General features: G+C 42.9%; 1 protein-coding gene across 2 annotated transcripts in view; it reads left to right on the top strand.

The window, feature by feature from the left end:
• HTR1F (5-hydroxytryptamine receptor 1F) overlaps positions 1–15,115 on the top strand; it is a 445,099-nt gene that overhangs the window by 261,008 nt on the left and 168,976 nt on the right. The window contains exon 1 of one of the 2 annotated variants that reach the window (XM_082244851.1): positions 14,771–14,823. The exons of the other annotated variant lie outside the window; for it this stretch is intronic. The gene's annotated coding sequence lies outside the window, so the exon portion shown is untranslated. Of the gene's footprint in view, positions 1–14,770; positions 14,824–15,115 lie in introns of those variants that run through there. 2 annotated transcript variants of the gene reach the window in all.

Raw genomic sequence — 15,115 nt, 5'->3', positions numbered from 1 at the left:
GACGAACGTCTCCGTGCAGTGCTAAATCGCTTGAAGGAGAAAGGGTTAACATTAAATCAGAAGAAATGCACATTTCAAATGAATAAAATGACTTTTATGGGCCATGTGCTGTCTGACAGGGGCATTGGTCCGGAGGACTGTAAAATTAAAGCTGTGTCTGATGCCAGAAATCCTGAAAACCCTGCAGAAGTACGCAGTTTTCTTGGGCTAGTGAATTACTGTGCCAAGTTTATTCCAGATATGGTGACTGTCAGTGAACCTTTGAGAGTGCTGACTCGCAAAGCAGTCCTGTGGAAGTGGGGCTTTTTGGAACAAGGTGCATTTGATGAACTTAAGAGACGGCTGACTTGCGCCACAACTTTGGCTTATTTCAATCCTACTGCACACACCCAAGTTATTGTCGATGCTAGCCCTGTGGGGTTAGGCGCCATCTTGGTTCAGAGACAATGCACAGGCGATTACAGGCCTATTCAGTATGCAAGCAGATCCCTCACTGATGTAGAGAGACGTTATTCTCAGACCGAGAAAGAAGCTTTGGCTGTTGTTTGGGGATGTGAAAGGTTTCACACCTATCTCTACGGCCTTGATTTTGAAATCATCACAGACCACAAGCCTCTGGAAGTGATATATTCGCCACGCTCAAAACCATCCGCCAGAATTGAGAGATGGGTTCTCAGATTGTTACCATATCGCTTTACAGTGCGGTACAGACCTGGACCGACTAATGCGGCAGATGCACTTTCCAGATTGCCTCAGTCTTCTGCACCTGTTCATAACCTGGCAGAAGAGTACATTCGTTTTGTGGCTACTAACGCCATGCCTCAGGCATTGACACCGCGGGAGGTTGAAGAATTGTCATCTGTGGATCCGGAAATTGCTCGGTTGAGAAAATGTGTAAGACAAGGGGTTTGGGTGGATTGTGACCCAAGCTATCACAGAATCAAACAAGAGCTGAGTATTGCAGGACAACTAGTTCTACGTGGCAATCGTATTGTGATGCCTAAAGATTTACGGAAACGTACATTACATTTAGCCCATGAGGGCCATCAAGGCATTGTACGCACCAAACAAAGATTACGTGAGAAAGTCTGGTGGCCAGGAATTGACAAGGATGTGGAACGTTTGGTTTCTTCATGTCGAGCATGTCAGTTGGTGGGCAGCAAACCTAAACCAGAACCAGTAACTCACACTGTTCTACCTGAGGGACCATGGGAAGATTTAGCCATTGATCTGTGCGACATTCCATCTGGACACCATCTTTTAGTTGTTGTGGACTATTATTCAAGGTGGCAAGAGGTGGTAGTTCTCACTAAAGCTACATCATCAACTGTAATTGAGGGGTTGGAGAGCATTTTTGCATCTCATGGGTTGCCTAAACGGATTGTGAGTGATAATGGTGCCCAATTTACTTCTCAGGAATTTCAGGATTATCTGAAATCAAATGCTATTGAACATCATCGTACAACTCCATACTGGCCACAGGCTAACGGGGAAGTGGAACGCCAGAATCGAACCTTGCTGAAAGCTTTGCGGATTGCTCATTTAGAGAGAAGAGACTGGAAAAAGGAACTGTGGCGTTTTCTTTTGGCTTATCGCACAACTCCGCATACTGTCACTGGCGTTAGTCCTGCGGAACTTCTTTGTGGTCACAAATTCAGGACAAAATTGCCAGACATTGGGGGTCCTCCTACAAGTCAGAAACCTTTTCGGCATATTGATGAGGAAAGGAAGATCCGGGCTGAACAGTATGCAAACCACCGCCGCCAGTGTCAACCTAGTGGCCTTCAACAGGGTGATAAGGTGTTGCTTCAAAGTGATCGGTTTAACAAACTGGCTCCGTCCTTTGAACCTGAGCCTTATGTTGTAAAGGAGAAAAGAGGTACTCAAGTGGTTTTTGAGGATTTAGATGGACACACAAAAGTGCGTAATTCCTCATTTGTGAAGAAATTTATTGAGTCAGAAGGTCAAGTATCGGAAGATGGCGAACAGGCAAAGAGTAGTGATGATACTGCCAGTGATCCAGACTTCAATCCACAACCATCCACATCGGAATGGCCAAGAGAAAAACGAGCAACAAATCCACCGGCCTACCTTAAGGACTATGTGTATAGTCAGGAGTTTATAGGTTAAATTTTTAGTTGTTCATCCATGCATTTTGTTAATCTTATTAATACGTTGTGCATGTTATGTTTTATTCAAAGAGAGGAGGGAATGTAGTATGGTAAGCAACGGGTTAAGTTGCTGTCTGCAAAATGTTACAATTATGTATATGTCTGGGAGCTGGGTGTGGCTGAAGTTAGTTGCATGCTGATGTGCAGTGAATAAAGAAGCAACCTGTACAGCTTGTCTGTGTTGATACACTACAGTCGCTGGACGATAACAAGCCACATTGCTGCAGTAGCAGCAATGTGAGCGGAGTTAAAGTGGTTAAAAGTGTGTTCTACATCTTGGCTTCCATTAGGCAGCATAATGTCCTCAAAAATTAGGTCAAGTAGCCTGTTGAAAACTAATGTGGCTTTGTTATCATATTAGGATGTATTAGTTAGTGAGCTAGAAAAGACTCCTAAGAGATTTGCCTTAGTAAAACAATGAGAAGTGCCTTCTAAAGCATTTTCATTTGTTTGTGATTTGGAAGGACCATATTATGGAATGGCAGGAAGGAGTTAAATTTGCATCTTTTAAATTCCCCCTTTTTTTTTTTTTTTTTTTTAGGAAATATTAACACAACATATAATATACTTAACTTAAATAAATAAATAGAATAAGGCACTCGGACTCAAATGTTTGCATAAATAAGGCCGCGGCTGTTTATTAACTGGTAAACAAACATGAATAATCATCAAATATTAATTCAAACATCACCATAACAACCTAGTCATAAACAACTCAGGTTGCATTAACAAGATATAACCACAAAATTCAAAACATCCATAATACTTCAAAAAACCATCCCCCTCTGCAAAGCAGAGGTGACCCAACCAATTAATATTGTAGCTGCGACAAACCAAAAGGGGAGGGAGGGCAGGGAATGCAGGTAGGAGATTTCTTGAAGGGATTGAGCCCTAAGCTGATGGAACCCTGCTTAAATAAGCCTGTTTCTGAGGTACTGCAGAGCCCATAGGTGAGAAAGTATGGGCGGGAAAGGGGCTCATTCACTGGAAAAACTGAGGGGAACTAAAAACTGCCTGGTTACCTGACCTAAACTGCCCAGCTACTAGTAAAGGTGGGATTCGCAGAGCAGGAAGGGGCCAGTGATCTGAGGGGAGTCAAAAGTTCACTCACCTAATATTAACCACTTGCCGACTGCTCACAGTATATTTACTGCGGCAGTCAGCCCCTCACAGGCAGAGCGACGTAGGTCTACGTCGATAGCCTGTGAGGGTCTCAGGAGCAAGCGCGCCGGCGGGGGCGCGCTCCCGCTCCCGCGCGGTCATGGACCCCCCCGCGCGTGTGACCGGCGGACCCGATCGTCCGCCGGTCACTCGCGATCGTCGGTAGAGAGGGAGAAAGTCAGACGGCTAGTGTAAACAAGCCGCCTGTCATTCTCCCCGCTGTATGAATGATGATCATACGGTTCTACTATGTAGAACCGTTGATCACTGTTCATACATCTCAAGCCACAGCCAATCACAGTTAGAATCACGCCCCTAGGGACACACATAGCCCCTCCCTCTCAAAAAAAGTTAACCCCTTCACTGCCAGTGTAATTTTACAGTAACAGTGCATATTTATAGCACTGATTACTGTAGAAATGTCACTGGTAACCCAAAAAGTGTCAAAAATGTCAGTCAAGGGTCCGATCTGTCTGCCGCAATGTCGCAGTACCGCAAAAAAAAAAACGCAGATCGTCGCCATTACGCGTTAAAAAAAAAAACAACAAAAATGACAAAAATCTTTCCCTTTGTTAGTAAACGCAATAACTTTTGCGCACATCAATCAAAATACGCTTTTTGCAATTTTTTTTTACCAAACATATGTAGCATAAAACAAATTGGCCGAAAATGTTAAAAAATTTAGATTTTTACATTTTTTTTGTGGGGAATTTCATATAAAAAAATGTGAAAAATATTGTTATTTTTGCAAAATTGACGCTCTTTTTTTGTTTATAGCGCATGATCAAAAAATCGCACAGGTGATCAAATACCACCAAAAGAAAGCTCTGTTTGTGGGAAAAAAAGGACACCAAATTTGTTTAGGTACAGCGTCGCACGACCGCGCAATTGTCCGTTAAAATCACGCAGTGCCGAATCGCAAAATAGGCCCTGGTCAGGAAGGGGGTAAAATCTTCCGGGGCTTAAGTGGTTAAACCATTATAAAATGGCTGAAACCTCTTACCTAAAACTAATTAAAACTACCTGTGCCCAAACTAGCTAACCTTCTACCCTTCCGCCATCCCATAGGAAAGGGGGACTTATAGTAACCCCCTTTCTCATATTTTTAATGTCATGTTGGTGGCTGTGGAGGAGGGGGACTTGTGTCAAAGTTTTTGATGAATTTTGCCTTATAATTCTATGACTTAATTAATGGAAGACCTCATAGGTATTAGCTGCTGAATTTATTTTTAATCATTGCTATGTGTAATCACCTCTAATCCCTTTTTATGTACCTAACCATCATACATGTACAGAAGATACAATTCCAAAGAAGGCAGACAGTGGGAATCCCTGCACCAACTGCTTTAAAGTGTGAGTAAACTCCCATCTCAGACTTTTCTGGTTTTCTCTGCGCTATGTGATGCCAGGAAGAGCCATACAGTGAGAAGTTGGGAGCAAATATGAATGTAAATATTGTGTGCAGGCTACACTGGGGTACATTTAAAGGGCATCTTCACCCAAAGAGAAATTGTCCTTTACCTATTCCCTAAGCTATCCAAAGTAAAAAAAGAAAAAAGATTTAGATTTAGATATACTTTAAAAAAGTAATCAGAACATAATATATATCCTTTCTACACAAACCATTTTGTAATTTAATGTTATTAATTATAATGTTTCAATTTCAATAGTCTGTTTTTCTTACACTGACAAAATATTCAAATTTGACTTCCTTGTAACTATGGTAACACTTATTTTATACATTGGAATGATTGACATGTTTACAGTCTTACTGATATGCAGGTATGATGGTGGTGTATTAGATGCAGTGGTGCTGAGTATGGCACATGTTTAGAAAGCACACAAGGGTTAGACAGAGTTCAAGAGATGCAATGGAGAGTTTTAGAGAAAATAATTGCAAAATCAGAAATTAATCTCAGCCTACAGGGAAAAGTAGCTTATCCAACTAAGGGTACACTGATAGCCAAGCATTGGCTGCTCTGATAAGACCATATCCACAATGGACAGGCAATAACCAATATCATTCCTTGAGGGCAATTTTTTCTTCTCCAACTGCACTGTCTCCTATACAGCTGGGTTGCATGTGTGTGTGTTTCTAGCATACCCTTATATAAATTTAGCATGTGAACAGACTTTTGTGCACACAGTGTTTCACTTTTGTGTCTTTCACTGCTAAATGGAAGAAAGACCCAATAAATTGAGGGATTAAATAATGCATGAATGTGGGCAACACAAATCAGACAAGCATACTCCAAATATTTGTATGTATATATTTTAATATGTAGTACTGTATGTTTGTGGTGCATTGCCCCTCATACCGTTCAGCAATGTACTGTATAAAGTGGCCTCTTAAAAGTTCACCTAAAAATCTGCTAAATACATTTCAGGTGAATCATAACAAAGATATGTAAAGCTTTACAGTTGGTTTTCTTTAGAAAGCAGCAGAGCCTTATTGGAAAAGTCCGTCCCCTGCTAGCATTATGCAGAGAAGGATTGTTTCTCTCTGTGTGGAAGCAGTGGTCAATCTGCAGATGTCAAACATTCCAGCTGTTGAGTCAGAGCTAGCGTTTTCCTATTAGCAAATCAAATGAATTCTGCTGATTTGAGATGCAGCTCTGACTCTGACACAGTTGGGGAGGTACTGCTTCCACAAAAAAGATCAAGTCAAGTCATAGTGATTCTTCAGCCCTGGCAACAGTTATTGGCTCTCCCTATGCAATAAAGAGTAATGAGTGCAGCAAAAGTGACAAAACCTACAGAAAAGCAGTTGGTGAGCAAAGTTGTATTGTACTTTAGTGTTTTCAGGTTGCAAGTCACTGTGGTGAAGGCCATTCTGTGTTCTGGGTGTCCTGCCAACAGGGCACCTGTATTTTTGTCCTTTCAACTGTTCTACCTTGGCGGTAGCTCTACTAATATTAGCCCTCCATTTATGGTGCATGTAGTTTGCAACCTCAGTAAAATAAACTGTCACTAACCCAGCACTGAAGTTCTTTGTTTTGTGGCTAGTGACCAATCAGCTTGTGTGCAGTCAAGTTTTTACCCAAAAGCAATCCAATTCTTGTTGCTCACACTCAATCAAATTCCCTTTTTAATTCTCTACACCACACTGAGAAACCAAAAGGTAAAATGCCATTACTGACAAGTTTATCCTTTGCACACCTTAATAACTAAGTTCTTCAATTGACATCCTCTGGTCCTAATAAAGCTTAGGCAAGGGCGCTACATGGTACTGTGCTATAAAAAAAAAAAAAAAAAAATTAATTCCTTGTTTGATTTCCACTTGTGTAAAGTATCCACAAGCTCCATTTATTGTGTGTTAACCTACCTGCTAATCAAAACGAATGATTGCATAACATCAGAATCTGATTACATGAGAGGTGGACACTTGGGCAAATTTGTTCCACACCTAAGCACATTTAGTGTTCCTAAATTTGATTTTGCATTAGGTAGGATGTTGTAATTCTGACTGCTGTACATGAAATGTCTGATGTAATCTGTATAACTACTACAAGGAAAATGGTAGTAATTCAGTAAACCCAGGTGAGTAAAATGGATACAATCAAAATTTCAGCAGACAATCATTTGTACAAGCAACTCTAGGTAACCATGGAATGTATTTATTAAATTTAAATGATGGATGGATGGATGGATGGATGGATAGATAGATAGATAGATAGATAGATAGATAGATAGATAGATAGATAGATAGATAGATAGATAGATAGATAGATAGATAGATAGATAGATAGATAGATAGATAGATAGATAGATAGATAGATAGATAGATAGATAGATAGATAGATAGATAGATAGATAGATATGGGAAGGCTTAGAAACTTTCGTAAGAGAATACCTTACCATGATATTTCTTGCCCAATTAAAGCAAAGTTCCACCCAAAAGTGGAACTTCTGCTTTAAGTACTCCTGACCCCCTGACATGCCACACTCGGCATGTCATTTATTTATTTTTTTTGGGGGGGGGGGATACCTAGTTTTGACAAGTACCTAGCTCCCACTTTCACTTGGAGCGCCACAGTGCCCCGAGCATAAGTTCTCCTCTCCCCCTCCCTCCCTGCAAGCTTCTAGGAGATGTAGAGGTCCTGGAAAATTACCCGTCCATTCAGAATGCACAGCACGACTCGTGCATGTGCAGTCCACACCTGGCTGTAAAGCCGCAAGCTGTCATAGTTGGGTGCCCGAACTAGTGATGCCAGCGTGGCCGAGAGGAGAGGGAGAGGACCGAGGCTTCAGGTGGCTGCATTGCTGGATCCTGGGACAGGTGAGTATGTGTTAATTAAAAGTTAGCAGCTACACTTTTTGTAGGTGCAGACTTTTAATAAACACAGAAATGGCTGGAACTCCACTTAAAGTGTCCCAATTAGAAGGTTCCCACTCTATCCCTCTTTGGATGACAGCTCACTTTTTCTCCTGGGCTAATGGCCCCCAGGTCCAGAAACTGAGGTTACCTCTGCTTAGTGTATAAAAAAACTTTAATTCAACCCTTATATTTCCCAAACTAGAAAAAAAAATTAAGGATTAAACAGTGAGTAGGGGATGAATGGATGGACCATCCATCAATTAACAGATATGGAGATAGTTAGATAAAGAGAGTATATAGACTGTTTGTTATTGCTGGCAGTGGTGTTTTGATGTAAGTCAGCGGAAGTTTTTCTCTGTTGTAACATGTGCCTCTACTTCCCCTGCTCATTACTTTAATTTGTTATAATATTTCAAGAGCTATTTAGGTGAAGCATCATTGGATTCTTTTTAACTGTGTACCTCAAGCAAAGCATAAAGAATCACTATGGCAACTGCCTCCGTAGAATGAAAGAACAGGAAAGCGAATGGCTGTACACTCTTTGTAACCCCCTGATGTTTTTATTTGGAAAGTGTGTGTGGTGCTTGTCTTATATCAGTAGAAAGGACTATATTTGAAATTCCCTGCGCTACTACTAAACATAATCAACGTAATGCAGTATGACAGAGCACGGAGTTGCTTTTTATCAAGTTTAGATCACTCAAACATATATCATTTCCAAGTTAATTGTATCACCCTTTAATCTTGATATAATGAATTGGATGTATGACTCTAGCATTCAACTATTCCCTCTTCCCTTTACACATAAGATCATAGACCCCCAATCTCACATACTTCATCAACAGCCAAAGTATATATGTCATAAGTATGGTCACTGACGCACAGAACAATGACATGAGAGGATTTAGTACCCCTTGACAACATGTATTAAGTGTAATAGAAAGAGAATAAAGCAAGTGCACTTTGTTTTACAGTGTTTCTATCATTTAATACTCCCTTTCAACAATGCATGAAAATATAAAACCTGTGCCCAGGTTTCTTTTTTTAACTCCTAAATCCCCTTGGGATGTGTGAGGGCCAGTGAGCATCCTTCCATTTCCCGTTGTTTCAAGACCCTTACTTTGCCCATGTAAGATAATCCAGATTCAAGATCCAGGTAGACAAAAATTAGAGGCCCTCTTTTGAGCTCTCTTTCGTTGGCAAACCTTGCCATGAAACCTGCAATTGCTTCTATGGCAATCTGTGTCAGGAACCTTGTGCAGCAAATTCTCATTGCTGCATGACAATGAGAACTTGCTGCACAAGGTTCCTGACAGACTTTCTGTACTAAAGGCATAGCCTGAGATCTTAGCTCCCTCCATGGTCAATTAACATTTTCATTGTTATGTGCGTCAGTGACCATACTTATGACATATATACTTTGGCTGTTGACTTAAGATTCTGCAACACTTCCTCATATCTCTAGGATTAGTCTTCTTGCCATCCAAATATGCAGGATCCTTTGACTTAAATGCTGGTCAGCTGAACTCCCATGCAAAAAAGATTCTTGAATGGTTAACCTATAAAGGTGAATTTCTGCTTGATACAGGATCTAAGAATTATCTTCTCTCCCAGAAAAAGAAGGCTTGTCTCTCTACCAGTACGGTTTCTTCTAATGAGGTTAGGAAACATTTATTTTGTCCCACTCAGTTGTTCAGTTCCAAATATAATGAAGGAATGTATTTTCATAAAAGAACATGACCTTCCAAGTCAAGCTAGGCTGTTCCAAGGATTCTTCCCAGCAATGGGGAGTCCCCACTTTTCAGACTGCAAAATATCTCACATGCCTGGGTCCAGAACATCATTTCCGGGGTCTACAAACCGCAGTTCTAACTTGCCCCTCTCCCTGTTACAGTGGGTGGGTCTGCTTGCTTCTGTCCAGCAGCTCTTGTGTTAAGGAGTTATTATCCTGTACTAATAAAATAACTGTTTTTATACTTCTACCTTTTTTAGTTCCCAAACCAAATGGAATCTAAGGGTGCAAAAGTTCCTGATGGAAACTGTCAGGTCAGTCATTGCTCCCCTCTTTCCAGAGGATTTTCCAGGCTCAATAAACATCCATGCTGCACATAGTGCCTCATCAGCACTATCTATGTTTTGCAGTGGTAAATCTACATTAGCTATTTTTAACTGTTCCCTTTGGTCTTTGCTCTCCTCTGTGCTCAGGAATTTATGTTGTTGGGTAAATTAATAATCTTGTGTTAAATTACCAGTGCTCACTGTCCTAATAACTGACATCCAGCAGACAGTGCAGACGTTTAGTGGGATCCTTAATGTGAGAAGGTCATTGCTGGACCCATTGCACAGATTTGGAGTACCTGGGCCTCACATTAGATATGGCCCTGTCCAGAATCTTCCTGCCTCAGGACAATCTTCTGTCCCCACACTCTAGCGCTTTAGCTCTAGAGGTACTTTCATGCCATCAGCGGTTCTATGTAGAGGAGGGGGTGCACTGGGAGTTCCAGCTGCTGTCTTCTCCCTGCCACACTGACAAGAATGACAGCAGTATCACTCCTGTAAGCAGGGATTTTTTTCACCTGGGGCATAGCGGTACTTAGTACCACCACCTCTGCACTAGCCATGTGCTCCCTGCTGTCACTTTTTTATATGCAGAAGTCGGCTTTCTGTGCTGGCTTCTGTATTTACAACAGCATCCTAAATGACAGCACATCCCTATTGCAGGAGAAGCGTTTGCCAGGAGGCTGGGCTTTCATGCTGCAGAGCAGGGAGCACTCGTATAGAGCATGACAGCTTAGCCTCCTGGCAGCTGCTCCTCCTGCAGAGGACTGGGTAAATAGCTTAAGGTGGGAGAACTTTGTACTGGCATAGAAAGAGGGGGTAGCTGTAAACTGGGAAGAAGATATGGGGTACATGGGTGTGGGGAAGAAGCTTTGTATTTGTATTTCTTCCAGTGACACCACCAACACAATGGCATTTTTCCCTTCATTGACACCAGTGGCGGCCGGTCTATAGGGGGCGCAGGGGCGCCACCCCCCCAATCTGTGGCCCAATAAAAAAAAGGAAAAAAAATACAATTTTCAGCCCACTAGGGGCGCCGGACTAGCTGGTGGCTATGGGGGGGTGAGGATTTGCACCCCACGTGCGTGCAGCAGAGCTGCCGATTGGCGACCTTCTGGGGGTCATCGGGGTGCAGAGCAGTGTGCCCCGACACTCCCCACTTTACTAATGTTATGGCTGTGATTGGTCCAGTCTCCAGCCTGGACCAATCATAGAGGACATCCGGGGGCGTGGCTAGCCGGCGGAGTGGATGGAAGCCTGAAACCGCAGCTCCGCGACATCCCCAGCTAACAGCGGCTCGCTCTAACCGACAGCACGGAAGGCACAAGTGTCCCTACACCGCCCCAGGAGACCCACACCGCCCTCCGGGATAATGTCCAGGCGCAGGAAGCTCCACAAAGGGCCCCAGAAGCTCACCAACTTCTTCCCCTTGTCAGACTCGAGCCGAGGGCAAGATGGCGCTGACGGCTCCCTCACATAGACAGAGCGGCTCCTCTCCTCACAAGCAGGATTCGTCTCCAGTCAGCAGCAGCAGAACTCCTTCTCCTTCACAACGCTGGATGGTGAGTCCTCTCCCCCTGCTACACCTACCACAGCCAGCCCTGCTAAATCCAAACCCCGTAGAGAGGACACAGACCCAAGTCAGCATATTAACCCCTTCACTGCCACCTCAAACTCAACCTCCCCACATACTTCACCACTTGACTCATTCCCTGACACAGACCAGCCACTATCTGTAATCACCATGAAGAATATGCTGATGTCACTCAAGCATACCCTATACTCTGACTTTTCACCCTCAGTTACCTCTTTAAGCAACTTACTACATGAAAGGGGTATGTACACTGGTCACTACATTGAAAGGGGCATGTACGCTGGTCACTACATTGAAAGGGGCATGTAAGCTGGTCACTACATTGAAAGGGGGATGTACGCTGGTCACTACATTGAAAGGGGCATGTACGCTGGTCACTACATTGAAAGGGGCATGTACACTGGTCACTACATTGAAAGGGGCATGTACGCTGGTCACTACATTGAAAGGGGCATGTATTCTGGTCACTACATTGAAAGGGGCATGTATGCTGGTCACTACATTGAAAGGGGCATGTACGCTGGTCACTGCATTGAAAGGGGCATGTACGCTGGTCACTGCATTGAAAGGGGCATGTATGCTGGTCACTATATTGAAAGGGGCATGTATGCTGGTCACTACATTGAAAGTGGCATGTATGCTGGTCACTACATTGAAAGGGGCATGTACATTGGTCACTACATTGAAAGGGGCATGTACGCTGGTCACTACATTGAAAGGGGCATGTATGCTGGGTTTGTGCTAGGGGGCCTGTACTGTGGGGTTTGTGCTAGGGGGGCCTGTACTGTGGGGTTTATGCTAGGGGGTCTGCACTGTGGGATTTGTGCTAGTGGGCCTGTACTGTTGGATTAGTGCTAGGGGAGTCTGTACTGTGGGATTAGTGCTAGGGGGACTCTACTGTGGGGTTTGTGCTAGGGGGCCTGTACTGTGGGGTTTGTGCTAGGGGGTCTGTACTGTGGGATTTGTGCTAGGGGGCCTGTACTGTGGGGTTTTTGCTATAGGGCCTGTCCTGTGGGGTTTGTGCTAGGGGGTTTGTGCTTGAGGGGTTTGTGCGGGGTTTGTGCTTGAGGGGTTTGTGCTGGGGGGGTCTGTACTGTGGGGTTTGTGCCACTCTCAGTCAGTGTATCCCATAATAGAGTGTCTCTAACAGTATATCCCATAATATGGCCCCTTTTCCCTATTATGGGATATACTAGTACTGATGGACCCCTTAATATGTGATATATTGGGAGAATTTGTTCACGCAAGCAAAATACAGGGGACAAAACGGGTGGAGTCTATAAGGGGTGGGGCTTCTGAGAAATGGAAGGGGTCCACCAGCTTCCACTTATTGACACCAGCAAACACAGGGAGATTTTATTTCCTTTCAGTGACACCACCGACTCAGGGACATCCCAACCCTGGCATTAATACTGCAGGCGTATTTTTTGCAAAATTGAGGTGAGCGGTTAGTGCACCTAGAAGTGCCATCACTGAAGAGCCCCCCTATTCACGGTTTCCTGAGGTGGAGGAGGTTTTTGAAAATTTTTGAATATAAAGAAACATTGGGAAAAATATCACTAATAATTGGACACTATAGCACTTTTTTAGTTTATTGAATGTGTTTGGAATACTAAAAATTCGTAAAGCCCTCACTGGAGTATATGAATTGTTCTGTTGCACTAATTTATGTACAAAGAGCAAATGACTCCTGCGCTTAAGGGGTGGCCTTGCGGCTGGTATCCGGAAAATGCGATTCAGGTCAAATTGTAGTAAATTCAGGCTGTGCTGCCACTCTCAACGGGTCGTGGTAACCCAAAGAAGATACTGGAAAAGAGAAATGGACAGAGGGCGCACCAGCCTAGCGCATTATCTTTAAAACAATTTATTGTAATAGACATGTATATACATTATACTCACAAAACGATTATGGAACACGGGCAATAAGCAATGAGGGACCACCAGGGGTCTCCACTGGGCATCCTCAGCTGCCGCAGGCCGTGGAAGGATGTAGACCTCCAAAAAAACGCTTAAGCATTTCGGGGTGTTCCCCCTTCATCAGAGCTAGATGTGTTTATTAATTTGCACAAAATCAATTCACTTTGCACATATAGCAATTTTTCTGATTGTCATTTTTTATTTTGAATTACGGAATGATTGATCAATTTACATTTATGATTGATGAATTGAATATTGCACTACAGCACTTTTTATTTGTTTGTTTTTTCCCCTCTTGAATAAGAACAATTTTTATTTATTGGTTGGTTAATAAGAACAGTATTTATCTAAATGAATATTAGAATTTGCTGACTCTAAACTTATATTTATATTTATGTGATATACCGATTCGCACTATATCACCCTTGAAGCGCAGTACTCCCCCTATATTTATTGTTTCATTAGACTGTTTGAGGTACCAGTTACTGTACATGCAGCATCAGGGGTATAATTAAATTCAATTTCCCTCAAGAATCATACCCATAGAATAAATTACTGCCTCTTTTACTGTAGGTAATCTTATTCCCTTTATTATAATTCTCGAGGGTTCCCACAGTGGTTTCACTCCTTCTTGCTCCACTATTGTTAGGTGAATCAGACAATCCTTCTTTCTCCACCATTGTTAGGTGCATCAGACAAGTTATCGTTTGAGGGTATAGGGCTCCTCCCTTCCCTGTTAAGGCACACTCTACCAGATCTGTTAGTGTTTCATTGGCTTTTCAGCAATTGGCATCTGTTTCTGATTTTGCAAGGCAGCCTGAGCTTCTGTTCACACATTTGTAAAGTTCTATCAGGTGGATCTTAGGGCCTCCTCTGATTACAGTTTTTTGCATAAAGTGCTACAAGCTGCTCTCTGAGTATGTTGAGCCTTCTTGACCACATCTGCTGTGGTGTTCACCACACCACAGTTGGACTGCTTTTGGATGTCCCAATGATAATGACTACAGAGCTTATGTCCTGTACTAAAAATAAGATTTAGAATTTACCAAAATTTGTTTTTTGGAGTACAGTACGGGACACTGGTTTCTCCCCTGTGTTCTTACCATCTACCTATTTCATGCTACAAAACTGAGGCTAGCTGGGAGTGGGAGGGGATGTCCCTGCAGACTTCACTTTTTTTGTGTTCAGTCACCTAAAGTTAGCTGTATATAACCTAAGGCCTCTTTCACACGGTCCGCCTCGGTAGGCGGATCCGTGTTGCTCAGCGGGGATCGATCCGCCGATCCCCGCTGAGCCGGCGGATGACAGCTCCGTCTCCGCTTGCAGAGTAGAGAGGGAGGTGTCTCAGCCCCCGCTGCCCTCTATGGGGGATCAGATGAGGGTTTCCATCCGTCCAGATTTCACGGACAGGATCGGATACGGATGGCAGCGGGTGTCAGCGAAGGTGTCTCCGCTGACATCCGCTGCCCCATAGAGCTGCATGGAGGATCCGATCAGATCCGCCTAAAAAACTTACAGGCGGATCTGATCGGATCGCCCATGTGAAAGAGCCCTAATGGTAATTACTACAGATCCTGTTTTCTTCCAAGAAACTGATTTTACTGGTAAGTCAAAAATCCTAGTTTTTTTTTTCAAAGAATGTTTGCAGTTTTTATATAAAAATATAAGCAGGCTATTTTATGTTGCATTTTTGATTAAATAATCATATAAATAGGCAAATTAGATTTAACAGTGGAGAGATCATGAGGACCAAAATTCATCAGAAATGCCTTTTAGTGTTTGCAGGGGTTATCCACCATGTTACAGTATCCAAATTGTTCTGGGTCATTCCCTTTTCCTGTGCATCATATGGCTTCTTTACCTTGCATGCAGTTTCTGTAAAAGGAAAGCATAAAG

This window comes from Pelophylax lessonae, assembly GCF_965119305.1.
Source record: "Pelophylax lessonae genome assembly, chromosome: 2".
NCBI lineage: Eukaryota > Metazoa > Chordata > Amphibia > Anura > Ranidae > Pelophylax > Pelophylax lessonae.
The sequence above is the reverse complement of the archived record's forward strand: the minus strand, read 5'-3'. Positions and strand labels throughout refer to the sequence as shown.